Genomic DNA, 17,850 nt, shown 5'->3' with positions numbered 1-17,850 from the left:
TTAGAAGAGATAAATTCTTCCAGTATCATTTATTCTATGAAATTAAAAGTTTAGCTCAAAGAGTTCTTCAGAACTGCCATCATCCTTTTAATATAATATGAATCCATGTGTGTGTGTGTGTGTGTGTGTGTGTGTGTGTTTACTTTTTTTAAAAAAAGATATGGCCGTGATATATTCTCAGCTGTCCTCAAACTAGCAGTCCCCCTGCCTCAGCCTCCTGAGTGCTGGCATTAGTGATGTGTACAACTCCCAGGGAGTTCCTTGATTTTCTCGTTCTTTAGAGCAATGTGGACCAGCACTCCCTCCAGAATAAACCTCATCTGGTAAGAAATCACCAGCCTTTAGCAGCCACAGTGTCTATGGCTAGTTGGAATGTGGGCTAGTGACAAGTTCCCACGGACCACCACCCCTAGGCTAGATGGTGATTTGGATGGAGGTGCACTTTTCCCACCACCCCTAGGCTACATGGTGATGTGGATGGAGGTGCACTTTCCCCACCACCCCTAGGCTACACGGTGATGTGGATGGAGGTGCACGTTTCCCAGTTCCTTTTCTTCTAGTTTAAGGCAAGCCAGGTGGATGAAAAGAATTTCACTTCAAAAAAATGGAAGACATAAACAGGAAGCCTATGACTGACAATGTTTTGACTGTCACATGGAGTAGTTCTCTTGGACTTACGACTCTGCCTCAAAAATGTTGAGGATATTAAGGGCTGGAGGAAACTACAGAAACTACCTGACTCTACATCAGAGGAGAGGAAAGTGAGGCCCAGAGATTGGGTATAATGGGCAAGGTTACATGGCACACCTAGAAAGGGCCAGTATTGCGCACTGTCCCTGCCCCATGCTCACCTTCACTGCTTCAGTGTAGACCAAGTCTCTTCTCTACATCTAGGGTAAGTCAATGACAGGGAAGCCAAGCCAGGATCTGGGCACACCACTGGATGGCATAGAATAGCCCAGCAATTTTCAGTTTCATAGCATTGACAGTGACACCACAGCCTAAGGCCTTTGGATGGGATTAGTCATTTGAGGTGGCTTAGCACTGGGGACTGGGAATAGGGGCCTTCAGAGGTTTCCGTGGGTTGTAGACAATCCACATTAGATGAGAAGCTGTAACAGTGAGGAGTATTTTGCCTTTCAGTTCATTTATCTTTAGTCACCCAGGACTCCAGGTGTTATTCTTGGGAGGTCTGAGCCCTATGTAGAAAGCCACTTGACTCTGTGATACTTGGCTATCCGAGAAGCCCTCGTATGTGAGTAGACTGATGTGGGAGTAGTAGTTCTAGGCTCAGAAAGTCACCCAAACTAGGAAGAAGCAGCCTGAGTCTTAAGAGTAAGTATATCCTCTAAAGTCAAGGTACTTCCAGTACCGGGGCTCATTCTGTATTTACAGTGACTGGTTCTGGCTGTCACTATCTAAAGGAACAACTTCATCTTCTATCAGGGAACAGCTGGTGCTGGTTGTCACGCTCGCTGGCTCTATCCAGTGGAGGACATGAGTGTCAGCGGTCCTCTCCTCCTAAATACACACACATACAAACATATACCAACAGAAGAGCGCACGTGTGTGCGCGCACACATCCACACATCCACACCCCACCCACATGAACACCAGACATCAAGAGCAGCATTCTCCCGTGCAATCTATATGGACCAATCCACATTTACACACGAGAGCACAGGCGACATTACCATGGGTCTCTGCAGAGTGACTAAACCAAGCAAACTTCCCTTTCTTCTGATCAAGCAAGCCCGCCGCAGCGCCTCCTTTCACAGACAGGGTGGCCAGTGTCAAGGTCAGGGACGAGACATCAACAGAGAACACGCAGTCAGCACAGGCATAAGAAACAACCCAGTTCTTACACAGAACACTGTTATCTCCGAAAATTAACAAAAGCCATGAAAAGCATAAACCAAGACATGTAAGAAAACCTAACAAAATCTGGTCAAACTCCTTAAGTCACATGAATTGACAACATAAAACAAATGATGGACCCTTCGTAAAGCAAATGGCGGATGCTAGAAGAGGCTCCCAGCCACACTGGCACATGTAACTGGGGACTTCCTAGTATCTGTGTCTGCTTAATGGAAGGTGTCCCATTTACAGATTTAAGTAGGTAACTGCTAAGATCAAGCTAGTACCGGAATTTGCCCCGTCCCACTGCTAGGTGGCTCAAGCTTCCCCCTCACAGGCACCGTAAATGCCAGCTTCAGTGGGCTCCAGTACTTCCTTCTCACTTGTCCCCCAACGATATCACTTGTCTATTGATCTACTTGTCCCTTATCTGGCTCAGTCATTGCATTTCATTCAATGACTACCCATCGGCTCAGTCTTGGTTACAACCAGGGCACATATGCATCTGCTTTACTTCGAATTTCACAAATGTTTGTTTAGTTCAATTTGGCATATACTATGCATGAAATTCATATGCAGCAGTTTTCACACTCCATTTCCTTTTGAAGAGGAATAACCCGAGAGTCTTGGGAAACCGTATTGGGAATCCACCTTTCATCGGAGTTCAGTTTCCTGTGCACAGAAGGCCTCACGCTCTGTTCTGCTTGAGTCTGGGCTTAACTGAAGAGGAAGAAGCTAAAGGACAAGGCAGTCTGGGCTACACAGTGGCCTGAAGTCCTGAGAGCCAACGCTCTAGCTAACTCCCCAGCAAGGGTGTTTCTCCTGATAACACTCATACTGTGTGCTCCTGTGAAGCCACAGAGCCGCTGTGGGAAACAAGCGAAGGGCATGGATTGACCATCATCTATTGATGAGGAACAGCAGGGACGGGGGTAGGAAGTTACCAGAGAGCCCTACAACAAAGTGTGTGTTGATGAGGACAGGCAAGTGGCCCCATGTGCTCTACGGAAGGCAGCGAAGGGAACTCGTCCTAGTTTCCCGCAACTTAGATTATAGCCAATGGGCTTTTTTGTTAGTGGGGATTCAGAAATCTGGCTCCTCTCAGAAATGAGTCAAACTTATTGTCAACCTATAGGATGGTCCATGTCTCCAGTGTACAAAACACAGGGTAGGATAACAGCAACTCTCAAATCAGCTCCGGGGTTTCTCTTTCTTCTAAAAAATCCAATCTGAATCACAGAAGTGATTTAACTCCCATATCCCCTCTAGAGAGGTGTGTTTTAGAACAAGAACTAAGGCAAGAATGAGAGTCCCAGGAGGATCAGGCTTTCTGTGGGGGTGTGAAATGGAAGAAGGCCACCTGTTGCCAGGCTCCTGCGGCTGGTGTGAGGGGGCAAGGACGCTGGTCAGTGGCTCAAAGCTCAGAGAGCCGTCAGACAGCAGCATTGTCCAGCATTTGGCTTGACAAAAAGCGTGTCATATCTTGTTCAGTTTTGGAAACAACTGTAGGATAACTTTAAAAGCCATATGAAGAACCCGGTAAATATATGGGTGTTCAGATATAACCACACGTGGTCAGGATACTCATGGTGGGATTTGGCAGACGCTCCGGCTCAGTTCCCTACGTGGCCTGCACGGCCTCCACTCAATCTGCTCTGCGGGTCAAGTCGCATCTAAAGGTCCCTGGCTGACATGAACGTCTCTCACCAGAACGACACACTTATGACAGCTTATTCCATAAGCACCTGAGAGGACAAAACAGCTGAAAACGGAGTCTGTGCTCCTGTCAGGAAAGGGTCACACAGCAGTCCGGCAGCTGCTGCTAAGGGAGACGTGCTCAGTCTTTAGGTCTAGAATCATGTGAGACACTTATCCCACAGGTGAGCCAGAAAGCTTAACCACTTAGCTAAGATGGCTGGCTGAAAGATGGGAAGGAACTAGGAGTCAGAGGACACCCCATTTCAATGTGATTATGTGATTGCCTGTGTCTCTCCAGACATGTTGTGAGGACACATCCTTTGTATAAACACAGTGTGTGTGTGTCTGCATATGTATGAGTGTGTCTATATGTATGTGTGCTTCTGTGTGTCTTTATGTCTCTCTGTGTGTACGTGTGTGTGTGTGTGTGTGATGTATATTGTGTGTACCTGTTCATGTGCATGCTGTGTGGATGGAGGTCAGAGGTCAATCTCAAATATCTGTTGGGAACTGGAGTTTGCCAATTGGCTAGGATGGCTGGTGAGCAAGCCCTAGGCGTCCACTTGTCTCTGCCTCCCCAGCATGGAGACTAAAGCGCTCATCACCAGGCCCAGCTTTGGTGACGTGCTGGGGTCAGGCTCAGGTGCTCACGCTCACAAGGTAAGTGCTTTACTGGCTAAACTGTCTCCCCAGCCCAACCTGATGCGCTTTGAGGGAAGAGGCTGAGGAAGCAGCCCAGAGATGGAGTTCATTTTCTGGCTTTACTGCTAACAGGCACTATCACCAAATGTGCATCTCTGGGGTTTGGGAAGGAAGACTCTAAAACAAAACAAAAAATAAAGATTTCTTGAGAAAGCAATTCACAGTTGTCATTGCAAGTGACAGGTGGCATCACTATTTTCTTAGTTTTAGCAGCAATGCCTAAAATGAGTTGTACAAACTACTCTTTCCGTTTTACTTAGCATACAGGGTCCTGTGGTGCTGCCAGATGCCTGAACTCCTGAACTTCAAGAATGCTTCTTCTGCTTCCCAGCTAGCTAGGAGCCACCACGCCCACTTAGGCAGTATCTTGCCGGCAGCCCATTTCATGCCGAATTAGTATGTTCCAACCCTCCATCCCTCTTAACATCCACTCTCTGTAGCCACTCTGGCTTGAGTGGCACTTGGTAGTCTGTTTCTGCCTCAGGAGAGGTGTAGTTAGTGTCTCTCCTCAGCTTGCTTGGAAAACGACTGGGTAGATACCGTGGAAATTGCAATAAATTATCACAACCTCCATATATAATTTCTCCACGAGATAATGTGGAGACCACACAATAAGACACCTCAGAGGAGGTTAGATCTAAGCTGTTGTCCAGTCCGGTGTTTCCTGGCATGTCTGAGTCTACAAACTCTCTGGAAATCTTAGCCCTGGGCTTTGGGACTCCACCAGGAGACACGACGTGGAGTCTTTGAATTAAGGTGGCACAGCTCATCTGACAGTCTTCCTGCAGCTGTGGTCAACAAGGAGGCTTACAGCTCGTGGCCCTCATGGTCCCCTAGAGGAAGCCAGCTCCCCATAAAACCATAGCTCCCTCTGCATGGACCTTCAGGAAACAGATCCACAAGCGGCAGGGCTGATCTGGGGGGAGGGCAGTGAATCAAAACTGTTTCCTTGAAGAGGAAATTAGCTCCAGCCTGGCCCCACAACATCAGCATAATATAATATGTGCACTGGAAGATGAACAGGTGCATCCATATAAGTAAAAAAAATTCCCAGAAGGGGTTTGACAAAGGTTTGAGAGTCAAGCAATTTGTGTTTGGTAAAGGAAAATATTAATATGGTCACTCGGCAAGGAAAACGGAAAGATAGGAGTCCTTCCTTTCTTTCTTCTTTCCCAGCCTCGAGGCTTGGAAGAGATACTGGGAGAAACAGTCACACAGAACACACCTAGCTGGCCTGGTCTCAGGTTTTCCTATGTATTCTTACTACCTACGAGGCATCTTTTCCTGGGGACAAAGATGACATATGCTCAGTTCTGAAACTTTTGGGTCCCCAGACAGCCCTGACTTGGTCCCAGGTGTGGGGCTCTCTAGGTCTTCACATGACATCAGTGGGGATGGTCAGCTTCTCCTGAGACTTGCAAAGAAAAATAATGTCTTCATTCTGCAATGTAGCTGTTAGGCCACTATGCAAACTCAGAGAACTCACCTGCTACTTTTGAACCCTATCCTTCCCCATTGAGAAGGAGTTACCACACCAACATAGGCATTACTGGCAGTGGCTGAAGGTGTTTCCCCATGAGGCAGAATGCTGGCAGGAGTCCCGGGGTGACTCTTGGCATTCAGTCTGCTGGACTCCTATGGCCAGGCCCATCCACTCCTATATAAAGTTTTGCTGTTTACTTGACCAGATGACCATTTTATTACATTTTTTACATGAAAAATGGTATTTCTAGCATTTATTTCCTCAAAGTACTAATGACAGTATGGCTAACATACAAAAAATTTTCTAGTGCCTAGCTTTACAGGCTCCACTCCCTTTAACTTGGGCATCTCATCTGCTGTGGGTTGAATTATGCCCCCTAAAAACCTACATGCTGATATCTTAAACCCTCTTAACTAGAATGGACGGTCTTAGGAGACAGGGTCCTTAAATATGTATAATTAAATGAGGTCATAATCTAACATGACTTGTGCCCCAATAAAAACAGAGACAGAGGAGAGATCAGAGAAAGATACAGGGTGAAGACAGTGTGTATACACCCCGGAGTGGGACCTACAATGGACCCCTCCCTCACAGCCTCACAGCCTCTGTGGAGCCAGCCTGACCTATATCTTAATCTGAGATTCCAGCCTCCAGAATCAGAAAAGCAATCCATTTCTGTCACTTGAGTCTGTAGCACGTTACTAGGCAGCCTAGGCTGTGATGGTACCTGTTTCCACCCATCCTGAAGAATTCTCAAGGCAAGCTGAGCTGCCTCATCACTGTCATTCATGTACTGTCCCTCAGCTGCTGTCCAAATGGCATCAGATGGCATCCATCCCTCTTCCGGGGAAGGTTCAGTCCCTCCACCTCATATCCTGTAGACGGGCAAACTACTGCTCTAAAGTCAAGTCTAGACGGCCACTTATTTCCATGAATAAAGTTTTGCTGGGTCTCAGCAGGGGCCTCTTCTGATGCTGTGGATTGGCCACCTCTCTTTAGAGAGCAGAGCTAGAGACCTGTGGGGGACACTTCAGGGCCTGCAGTCAGGGACCTTTACCGGTTGGACCATCCCAGACAGTGCCTGCCAATCCCCTATCCACTCATTCATTCTTGGAGGCCCAGGTCTAGCCTCTGGTGGCTTCCAGAACCATCCACTGCTCAGAGGCCGTCCTCCTCATCTAGAGCTCTTGAGTCACTTAGTAAATAAAATCTAGATGCCAGCTTTCGTCCCACCCTCTACCAACCACAGGACATCAGGTAAGCTGCTCAGCTTTTCTGGACTCCCATTTCCTCCTCCACAGAGAGATCATGATGTTATTTACTCAAAGAGCTTTTGGTATGGGGTAAGTGGAATAATATTTGTAAAAAGAACTTTGTAAAATGGTCACTGACATAAACACTCGCTAGTAGTATCAACTAGTTTTAAACTGTTTTTCTTAAAGTTTATTATTTCTTAAGTAAACGCAAACTTTCTCAAGGCTAGGGACTTCATCTTGGAATTCTCTGAACCCCATAGTCTGATTCTCTGCGAGAGTAGCAGTCATGTTTTGTACCACCATAGCTGTCAGGATGCTCCTATGTGTTGCCCATGTGCCCCCTGTGCTCCGGACCCCAAGAGGCTAACCTGTGTAAATCACATCAAAGGTTCTGTTTCTGAGGCTGGCCAGAAGGGAGCACCAGCAAGAGTCTGTGGAGGTCAGACTCTTGCTAGTCAGCGAGTCTCCATCAAGGGTCAGCGGAGATGGGACTCAGGCCCTACCCTGCTACTTCTGGGCACAGGGCATACTGGCTGCAACTTGATGCCAAAGGCCATGAGTCTGGACATGTAGCCCTCTTCACATGGCTGCTCTCCCCTTTGTACCTACAGGCAGGCCCACAGCAAAAGCTCCCCTGCTGCTAGTTTAGGGTGCTGTTCTGACTTGCTGAATCCCCTGCCCATCTTTCTGGAACCCTGACTTCATCTTCATCAAGATTTCCTTACACCTGTCTAAAGCATTCTCTGCAAGGACCTGGCAGAAGAGCCCCTAGGGCGCCATACGAGGGCAGGACTCCCCAGTGAGTGGAAGATAGAAAGAGGGGGAAGCTGGTACATGGCAGAGAATGGAGGGCAACGAGTCCAGGGCTTATCGCCACATCAGGTCAGGCCTGGACAGTTTGCTTAAGTCCACACCATGAAGGGTGAGGGACAACTGGTGGCTTACCGTGGTGCAGCGGGACACAGCCCAACTGGGAAGGAGGTGGATATCCTAGCTGTTGATGCTGCTCTCGTGACTCTCGGGAGGAGCAGCGGCATAGCCCATGTGATGGTCTTCTCTCTTGCAGAATAGATACTTGCATTCAACATTTTTCTATGATTAACAAATCAAACCCATGGCCAGAGATCTCGCACTGTGCAGACTTGTGTCCAACTAGAAATCCAGGGTCTGCCACCCCCAGTGCCACTGGTCCAGGGCACATCAAGGTACTCCTGGCCTTGGATACTAAATAGCTCCAGAGTGCACTGATGCATTTCCTGACCAGCTGAAGTCCCGTGCACTCCATCTCTGATATGGCTGAGTTCATCTACATGGCTGGAGAAAGGCTTTCTTAGGAAAGTGTGGCTAGGACGAACCCACAGTTATGGAGAAAGAGGGTGGAGGCCGTGAGAGAGAGGAGAGAAACAACGGAGTACCGGTGACAGCAGTCTGCGTGAGAAGGAAGGTCACATGAAAAGGTACCACCACTTCCAGAACCTTCTCAATCACTTTCTGTTAGCCAAGGCCAGTTTAGCTTCCTCCACATAAGCAATTAAGCCCAGGCTGGTTTTAAGCCAACAAGGTAAATATAAAGTAAGATCAAATATGAAGACTCCAAACCGAGGTCTTACTTATTAAAAAGAAGCAATACAGGTGTGGTGTGCCATCATCCTAATTATTATTGCTGCTGCTAACTAGGAGGAGGCATAAATGGCTGCCCTGGGTCTGCAGCTCTAACTCTAAGAAGGACGCGGGGGCTGTTGTGATCCCAGCAGGTTAGAAGCATCCAGCACTCCAAGCGGAAAATCCCTCTCCATCACGATGTCATTGGGACTGCAGGGACTGCGGGAGGGCAGGAGGGTGAGGAAAGCAAGAGAGGCGGGGAGGGAGCTCAGCTGCACCAGACAAGCTGCTGAATGTGGGTACACATCTTTCCTTTCCTTTCCCACAATGCCTACCTCCGTTAGGAGTGACAGGGCCAGGGATAGTCCCTCTGCAGCCCAAAGGGATGTGACACAGACCCTCTGCACGTAGGTAGGAAGGTTCTTGTGTAGGAACCCTCTGTGAATCCAGGTATTTTAAGCATAAACTTCGTCCTAGGTTACAGGGAGTGTTTTTCTAGTTACCCAGGCTTAGGAGAATGTGTCACCTATGTGGCATGGTATGAAAGAAAAGAAAAAAGATGCGTGCCCCTGATCTCTTTCTAAGTGTAGCCCAGGGGTATTTCATGTCATGTCACAGGTCTATTTTAGGCTTTGTCCTCCAGCAGTATATACAGTGTTATCTTCTGTCTTAATCCTAACAGCCCAGCTTTTAAGCATTTGCTATAAGCTAGCCTCTCTTTCAGGTTTCACACGTATGAACTGAGAGCACCCATGTATAAGGCATTACATGAGCCCATCTTATAGATGAGGAAACTGAGGCTTGAAATTTAATCACTTGTTCAAAGCAAGCAGCTAACTAGGACCCAGGACTTTGAAGCCAGGTAAATCTGGTGCCAAATGTCCTCTTAGCCACTGTGTATACCAGATGAACTGTTTATTCTAATCATGGAAAGGGTAAGGCTGCTGGAGGTGCCCAGGTCATTGAAGGAGAAGTCCCTTCATTGATGACCTTGTCGCAGCCTCCATGTTAGCACCTCTGAGCCAAGGGGGAAGAGAGGAATCAAAACACCATGAGCTTTGGAGCTAGAGGTCTGCTTCTGAAACAAAAATTCTTCAGGCAAAGCCACCACAGCCTAAAGTCCTAGTCATGATGGGTGAGACTAAGAGAGGCTCTGCGAGGAAGGGAAGGTCTGTCTTGTGGAGTGTGGGGCATGCAGAGGTTCATGAGCTGTGTAATGGCACCAGGGATCCTCGGGCAAATTCAGGCAGCTCTGTTGCTGTGTTCCCTCGCATTGTGGGGGTGATAGCTGTAAGGATCTGGCTGAAGGGGAGCAAAGACATGAGTGGTCAGGCAAAGGTGGGAAGCGGAGGAGGAGGGCTGGTCTTGCTCTCTCTAGCCACAGCAGGAAAAAGCAGCAGCAGCAGCAACCTCAGGAGCCTCACTGAGATGTACTGTGACAGCTTCCAGGGGCCATTGGGGGAAATGACCGCCGGGGAAGGCAGGAGAAACTTTCAAAGGTATAACCACTAGTGGGCACATGAGGAGGATGAGAAGGCAGAGAGAAAGCAGAGCAATCAGGGTAGCTAACCATTCAAAGGTAATTAACAGTGCGGTCAACAGTGCTGCCCCCACAACACCTCAGACCAGCATGGGGACGGTACATAACTGCAGGCGACAGCTGAGGGTGACGATAAGGGCCCTAGGTTCTTTAGCAGCAAGTACTTTCCTCTCTGCAGCTCCTGACACTCGGTCAGAATCGGAACAGTGAGCCTCTACAAGTTAGCACTGTCTCCTCTCTGGGCCAGGCACACATCCATTCTGCAACAGGGGACTCAAAGAGATGGACAGCGCCAGAGTGGCCACTGAGAGGGCGCGAAAGCCCACAGATGTAGAGAAAGTTTGAGCTGATCCATATATTATTTTACAGAGCAGGAAACTGAGGCTCAGGGAGTGGAGGGAGGGGTAGGTGGGGTTGCCTGAGGACACGGAGCTAACTCAGATTGAAGCCAAGAGCAGGAACCAGGGCTCCTGACTTGCTCTCCTTGTTCTGTCTCACGTGGACGAGAAGCAGAGAATAGATTTTCGGGTCCAAGGATATAGACCTTGGGGAGAGGCGAGTGTGTCACTCCTGCTAAGCCGTCATCCATTCGAGCAGATGATCTTAACCTGACCTTTTCTTCTGAAACTGGAGAGATAATCCCACTGCTCTGGGAAGGTCTGATGAGGATTAAAGACAATACAACTAAGGTGAGGAGTTTAATTAATACTGGCTGCCAGTCATAATACTAAAACACAATATAGTATGTGTGTGGAGAACACTGGACACAATGTCTACTGGGCAGGCAAAAACACTGACACAAGGAACCTCCAAGTCACCTTATGTCTCAAAAGGCAGCAGGACTCTAAGCACTTAGTGGTGATAATAGCTGTCTCAGGGTCAGTCCCTAAGAATGACCGCAGCTGCCTGGTCTTTTGGGGCTGGTTGTTTCTCAGATGCATCCATTCCTGCTGTCTTAGCATGAACTAGTGAAGAGGCCTTGTTGTGTGCTAACAGAAACTTACCCATGGAATGGCCTCATCCTGGAAATGCTTAAGGCCTTGCAAAAAGTCTGAAAAGTCTCAAACTTCGGCTAATATCAAGATTTAAGTCCCACAGGGAAAAAGAGAGCTTTTAAAACTCCCTTCTGTGTCTCTTGAGTTTTTTCTTTAGAGACAAGCCTGTCTACAGCTTCAAACTCTCAATCCTCCTGTCTCAGCCTCCCAAGTGGAGCCACCACACTGGGCTTAGATCATTATGATTTTTTATAACTTTAGGCTGAACCAAGGCTGTACCAGAGACATTGTTCTGCTCTTTTAGTCTGATCTCTAGCATGTCAGGAAAGCTATCTGTGACCACCATCTGGGCTCTGCGGTGGGCCATCTGGCTTTGCCAGCTCATCAGTGAGGTCAAGCTGACATCTTGGAGGACTGCTACCAGGGATTTTTGTGTTTTAACTAGAAAGAGATTTAGATTCTATGAAGAAATGTGATCAGGAGCAGGGCGATGCTCGGCTTCAGCCCCAGTTTGGTTTTAAGTAGATTATAGTTGAAGCGTATTTTTCAATATGCAACAATTGGGTTAGTCTAATGACAAATGTCATTCCCAACTATTGCCAGAGCAATACGCCATTTCCATTAGGAGTGAAGTTTCCTGGCCAGATTAAGACATGGAAAATAATTTTTGGTTATCAACAATTCCCTTCAGTCTCACTGATCACATTAGGCCTAGCTACGGAAAGAGGAATTTACAAATTAGATGCTGTTCTCTATTTATTATCAAAATGGTTGCTTTCCACTCCATCCAGGAGGTAGAGCAGAGATCTCACTGGGTCTCAGCTGGCGATAACACTCACTCTGTAAATCACTGTCCTTTGCCAGCAGTGCGTGGATGCGCAGTGTGCTGAAGACCACAACACAGTGAATGAAATTAAACCTCAGGACCCCACGAAGTGAGACCAGCCTTACAAGCCTTAAATGCCTTAAGGTTCTGAACCCAAAGAAACATGGGGCATCTAGCCTCACTCGCCTCTTAACCATTTGCTGACAGCTATTCTTGGCTGGCGTTCCTGAGACATGATGAAAGGCGAGAGCTATTTCCAGCGCTCAACCCTCACATATTTGAAGAAAGGGAAAAAAGGCAAACATGCGAAGAGAGAAGCATTATGGAACAGCCTTGCCTTTAGAGAAGTGTAAAGGCTGGCAGATAAACAAAATGGAAGATGGAATATTAATTTACAGATCTGATTCATTATATATCCTTAGCTGAATCAAATCCGGCTTACTCTGGTTTCAGATCTGACAGAGTGACAAGACAGGTCCAAGTCCCTGCTCTTCGTCTTTTTCTCCCCGCTTGCAACTAATATTTACTGTCCATCCATGCTCCCCCAGGCTCTGCTAGTGCTGAGCCCACAGAGGTGATGCTTCTAAAAATGGACAGTTCAGCACAGCATCAGATAAACCAGCAAACAGACACAAGTCCATTCAGGAACCGCTGTGCAGCAGGTTGGCGAGCATGCTGGACTCAGAGGGGGGGAATGCAGTTCTGCAGGGGAGGGGCAGCGGGAGAGGGGAGGAAGGCTTAAAGTTAACCTTAATCCAGGTAGCTTAGGTTTCCCATGCAGAGAAACTGAGATATGTGTGTTGTGTCTTAAGGTGGCTTTGGGGGCACAGACTGCTGTGCAGGGATCTCATGTCATTCCAGAAGTCTAGGGTTGGCAGGATTCTAGACTCCCAAATGCCTCAGCGCTCTGATAGACTAGAACGAGCGCTCCAGGTCTGACCAAGACACCTAGGGTTAAAGCTAACATAGATCACCCAAGTGCCATGGCAACAGCTCACCAGAGCTAGAAGGTGTGTTTTTCACGGTTGATCTTCCCCCTCTAAGTACCAGCAAGGGAATGTGAAGAGGCAAGCTGCAGATTAGTTACTGAGTGGGGCCTGAAGGGACAAGCTTCCAATTTTCTCAGCCACTTACTAGCTTTATTCCAACACAGTGTTGGGACCCCAAACTCCAATAATCCCATTAGAAAATATAATTATACACACACACACACACACACACACATACACACACACACACACACATATTTACCCTTGAAATTTTTAGCACTTGCATACAATGAAGCATTATCTATCCACCATTTTCTCCCTTCTAAATCCCATCAACACGTTTCCCTCCCAATTTCATGTCTAATTTTTGGGTAACTCATGGCTGCACACTACAGAAAGGATGATTTACACCCATCAACTACCAACAGTCAATAGTGAGGGGTGGCCCTGGAGAGCGCCTTCCCAGGGCGGGGATTTTTCTTGCATTAACAAATTCTCAACTCCTCTAGTCACGGGAAAGGACTTGAATTTATAGGACAAGAGAAGGGACTATGGAAATCCTAGATAGAAAGAAATGATTTCACGCCCTCCACAGGCTCTACATGAAGGACTACAGTTTTCAAGAAAGCTTGGGATCTTCCTGGGGGAACACGGGCACTCTGCATCATGATTAGCAGCTGACCCTTAATTTCCACATCCATGCAGAGGGGCAGCGTAAGCTGGGTACCTACCTGTCCACGGGGACCCTCTGCCACGGACTCACTTTTATGCCCAGCACCTGTCCACCCTCTGCTTCTGCTGGGCATGGAAGATATTACAGCTTCCACTCCAGCAGGACCCAGCTGGCCTCAGTGAAACTAATAAATACAGGGAGATGCTAATGAACACGCCAACAAGAAATGGGCTCTTGATTTCTTTCCATCCTGTGCCGTGTGTGTGTGTGTGTGTGTGTGTATGTGTGTATGTGTGCGCGTGTGCGCGCGCATCTGTGCACACGTGACAGAGAGTTTTTGGAGGGCTTTGTTAACATGACAGCGGGACACCATGGTCACATCTCATGAGTCATGTGACTTGCTTATGCAATGGGTGGGCCTGCTGATGTGAACCTTAGGATGGAGGAGGGCAGCAAAAGCTTTCCCCCTAGTGCCAGCCTGACCAGCATGGAAGCATGTCTCTTCACTTCAAGAATAAGCAACGAGGACAGCTCTAGTCGACCACTCCTAAGTAAAGGTCAGCAGCAAACCTAGGTGGCTGAAGTAACTTTCTTCTCTCCCACATAAGGTGCTGGATTTCTGAACATGGGAGTCCTCAGGGTGAGGCCTGGGGAATATTCAGTCTCAAGGACTATTTTTCCTCTATTATTATTGATTAAATTTATTTGACAATTGTATGTAATACATTCTGAATACTTTTACTCTCCAACTTCTCAATGCTCCCTCCTACTCCCACCAGCCTTCATTTCTCACAGTTCCTTTCTCATGTCCATGTCTTTTTGTTTCTTGATCTACTGAATCCAACTAGGGTACTCCTCTGAGTGACCATGAGTATGGCACAATCCAATGGGTCCTGGTGGGCTCACCATTGGGTGTACATCTGAATACAATACCACCCTCCAGAACCCATCGGCAGCTAATCATCCATCAGGGAAGGGATAGAGCCCCAAGAGCCCTACCCTATTCATGACTGGCTATAGACAGACCCAGTATCTATGAGTGAATCATTGAGTTTAGTGAAAGATTTAAGGACCAGCCAGAAGTCCTATGTCCAGAAACTTTAAAAAGTCTTAACATTTTTTTTTGTGTGTAAAATAACCCAAAACAAAGAAACTTACCAGAATTCACAAATATGTTTCTGGAAATGATAGACATTTAATCTCATCAAAGTTTATCAAAGTTGGGCATGGTGGCATATGCCTGTAGTTTCAGTACTTGGGAGGTAGAGGCAGAAGGATCAGGAGTTCAAAGCCAGCCTGGACTAAATGAGCCATCATCTAAACTCACCCTGAACCCCTCAAAAAATCCATCTGTTCATTATCCATCTCACCAGAAAGACCTGAAGATCTTTGATGGTTTCTGTCAGTCTGAGGGATGACTAAGAATGACTCTCAACTGCAGTACATGCTTGTTTATTTGTCATGGAGTCGATGGCTGACACTTAGCTTTACGTCCCCTCCCCCAATGGGGTATCTGGAAAAACTCTTTGGGTTTGGTCTACCCCGATGACCTTCCCAGAGCCCACCTATGCACTGGGGGCGTCTGGGACTCAGTTAGAAAGCTGACTGCTCTAATAATTTGTCTAGGAAGTAGTTACCCAATTCTGAAGGCTACTTTTCAGGGCTTGGGGGGGGGGAGGGTGTCTCGTCTGAATTTCTGGTGCCAGAGGACCTGCATCTGGCTTTGATGGCCTCTGTCTCCTGGGAGCAGTGTGAGGTCAGGGTGGTCTCTGGAGCATGCTGACGTCAGAGTGCTCAGTCAAGAGAACCAAGGAAAACAGCGGAAGTGGAATGTCTCCTGAGATCTGAGCAGACCCTTATGGATTTCTGTCATTGGCAAAGACGTGGGACTAGCCCTGGCCACAAGGCAGACCCAGTGAAATGCTGACTATACCTTTTTAAAAAAAAATGTTTTAAGATCAAATGATTATGTTCATGTCCTTGACACGTATCTAATATAAATCAATGATATTCAGATTATGCTTGCAAACTGCATGGAGCTCTTTGTGGCAACCGCAGTCTCCTGGGCCCTCCAATTTCTGTATTTCAATAACGCATTATCCTGAGTCCTGCAGGGCACACAGCAGGCATGTGGTTCTGTTGGCTAATGATGATTGCAAAAGTGACTCTACAGAGTCATGTTACCAACTAGCACTGGTACAAATATTTAATCTTCCTTATCTGGGTAGAAACTCCATGTTTGGTTCTATTGTGTGAGTCCATCTTTATCTGCTCATCCAAATAAACATGTGTCTTACAGTAAGTTTCAGAAGGCTGGGTCCATACTTAAGTTGTCTTAGTAATTCGAGAGAGAAATCCCAATGTAAGTAAACATTTAACAGATGCATTTACTTTTTATCTTGAAGAGAAGAAATTCCCATCTCTCTCTTTTTAAAAACTGCATTAGTCTGTATGGGGGTGCAGGTGACATGGCATGTGTCTGGAGGTCAGAGGACAACTTTGTGAAGCTGCTTTTTCTCCTTCCAAACCATCATGTGGGTTCCAGAGATGGAACATGGGTTGCCACGTGTGCACAGCAAATACTTTCGCCTGCTGGGCCATGTTGCTGGCTCCCCATCACTTTATACCCAGCTGTTCCCTCTAACGCCTTCCATCCGAATAGAGACTGGACCTGAAAATGGACTATGTCCTTGGAGCAGGGCCTCTCCACCAATGACAATGAGCTGGATGCATCAGCAAGAGTCTTCAGTGGATACCTTGGGAAGCGGTGCTCACTGGAGCCTAGCGGAAGGCTAGAGGCAGTCAACAGGGGCAGTGAGATCTCACTGTTGTCCTGGTCTTTATCAGACAGAAGAGGAACTTGGAGACCAAGATTGTTTCCTCACACAGAAGCTACACATGCCCCTTTCTCGCGTCTTGGGATGGCCCTTGAGCACCTGTTGTGTCCTTCTTTGTCAAGGCTGCTTATGAGCAGTTGCTGTGGCCTGGTGCCAACATGGTTATGACGGGGACATGACTAAAGACTGGGATCCGGCTACGGTCTCATTGGGCCACAGATACACTGGACTGATTGAGTGAACCTCTTCCTCCCTCCTGTATGGTATGAAGGCCGGAGTCCTCATATCTCTGGCAGCTAAACCAGGTCATGCTTGAGGCCATCCTAAAGCAGACTGGAACCCAAGAGACTAAGAAATGAGAATGAGTGGCCCCAGGTTTTGATCAGTGTTTCCTCCCAGTGTCTCCTCATCCTTCTGGTCTTCAGCAGCACTGCCATGCTTCCTCTGGTCTCTTAGTTCTATGGTCTCACTTTGCAAATCTTTTCGGCAGGTTTTTTTTTTTTTTTAAGTCAACCTGTTTTCAAACCTCAGCCTTAGTTCTTGGCTTTGCTTCCTCTCTAGTTATTCTTTCTAGTAATGTCGCCTAGAAAAGTGTGTCTCGGTGCCTTCTTCATGTGGTTGACCTCCCAGATTACAGCCCAGAGTCACCCAGACAAGTGTGTCTCGGTGCCTTCTCCATGGGGCTGGCCTCCCAGATTACAGCCCAGTGTCACCCAGACAAGTGTGTCTCGGTGCCTTCTCCATGTGGCTGACCTCCCAGATTACAGCCCAGTGTCACCCAGACAAGTGTGTCTCGGTTGCCTTTCTTCATATTTTTGTCCCATTTGTTTTCCGTATGCCAGTAAAGGACAATCCCATTCTTACATTGACTTGGAGTATTGTCAACTTTTCTCTCTCATGTACCATATTTAATCTGTCAGCAAATGATGTCATCTTGAATTCTGAACTTACTGCCTCCATTATTGCCAAGATAAGACACCATCATCTCCCAGGGAGTGTCCTCTCAGCTAGCCCCTGCCCTGGTGGCCTCCATTTCACTCTACACATGGTGGCCACAGGGATCCTGTTAGATGCATGTCAGATCGTATCATACTCTTCTCAAAACCTCCAGTGGCTTCCTGGCTTACTTCCAACTCAAATCCAGGTCCTCATGTCAACAAATGGCTCAACCTTCTCCCAGCTTCCCTTGGCATCCTCTCCACCACTTTCTGCCCCACTTCTGCCAAGATCCAACTGCATGAGCCTCTTTCCTGCTCTCACATGTAGCAGCCATGCTCCTGTTAATATCACCCTTCCCTCTCTCTGAACGATCTCTTCCCATATACCTGTGTGCTTCCTTTTTACCTTCAAATCTTTATTTAGACACCACCTTCTCAGTGGTGTGCCATGACC

General features: G+C 47.4%; 1 protein-coding gene across 34 annotated transcripts in view; it reads right to left on the bottom strand.

The window, feature by feature from the left end:
- The window catches only part of Cacna1c (calcium voltage-gated channel subunit alpha1 C), a 656,696-nt gene that overhangs the window by 126,250 nt on the left and 512,596 nt on the right, over positions 1 to 17,850 (bottom strand). The window lies entirely within an intron of this gene.

Source organism: Myodes glareolus, chromosome 3, assembly GCF_982192425.1.
Source record: "Myodes glareolus chromosome 3, mMyoGla1.1, whole genome shotgun sequence".
Classification (NCBI taxonomy): domain Eukaryota; kingdom Metazoa; phylum Chordata; class Mammalia; order Rodentia; family Cricetidae; genus Myodes; species Myodes glareolus.
The sequence above is the reverse complement of the archived record's forward strand: the minus strand, read 5'-3'. Positions and strand labels throughout refer to the sequence as shown.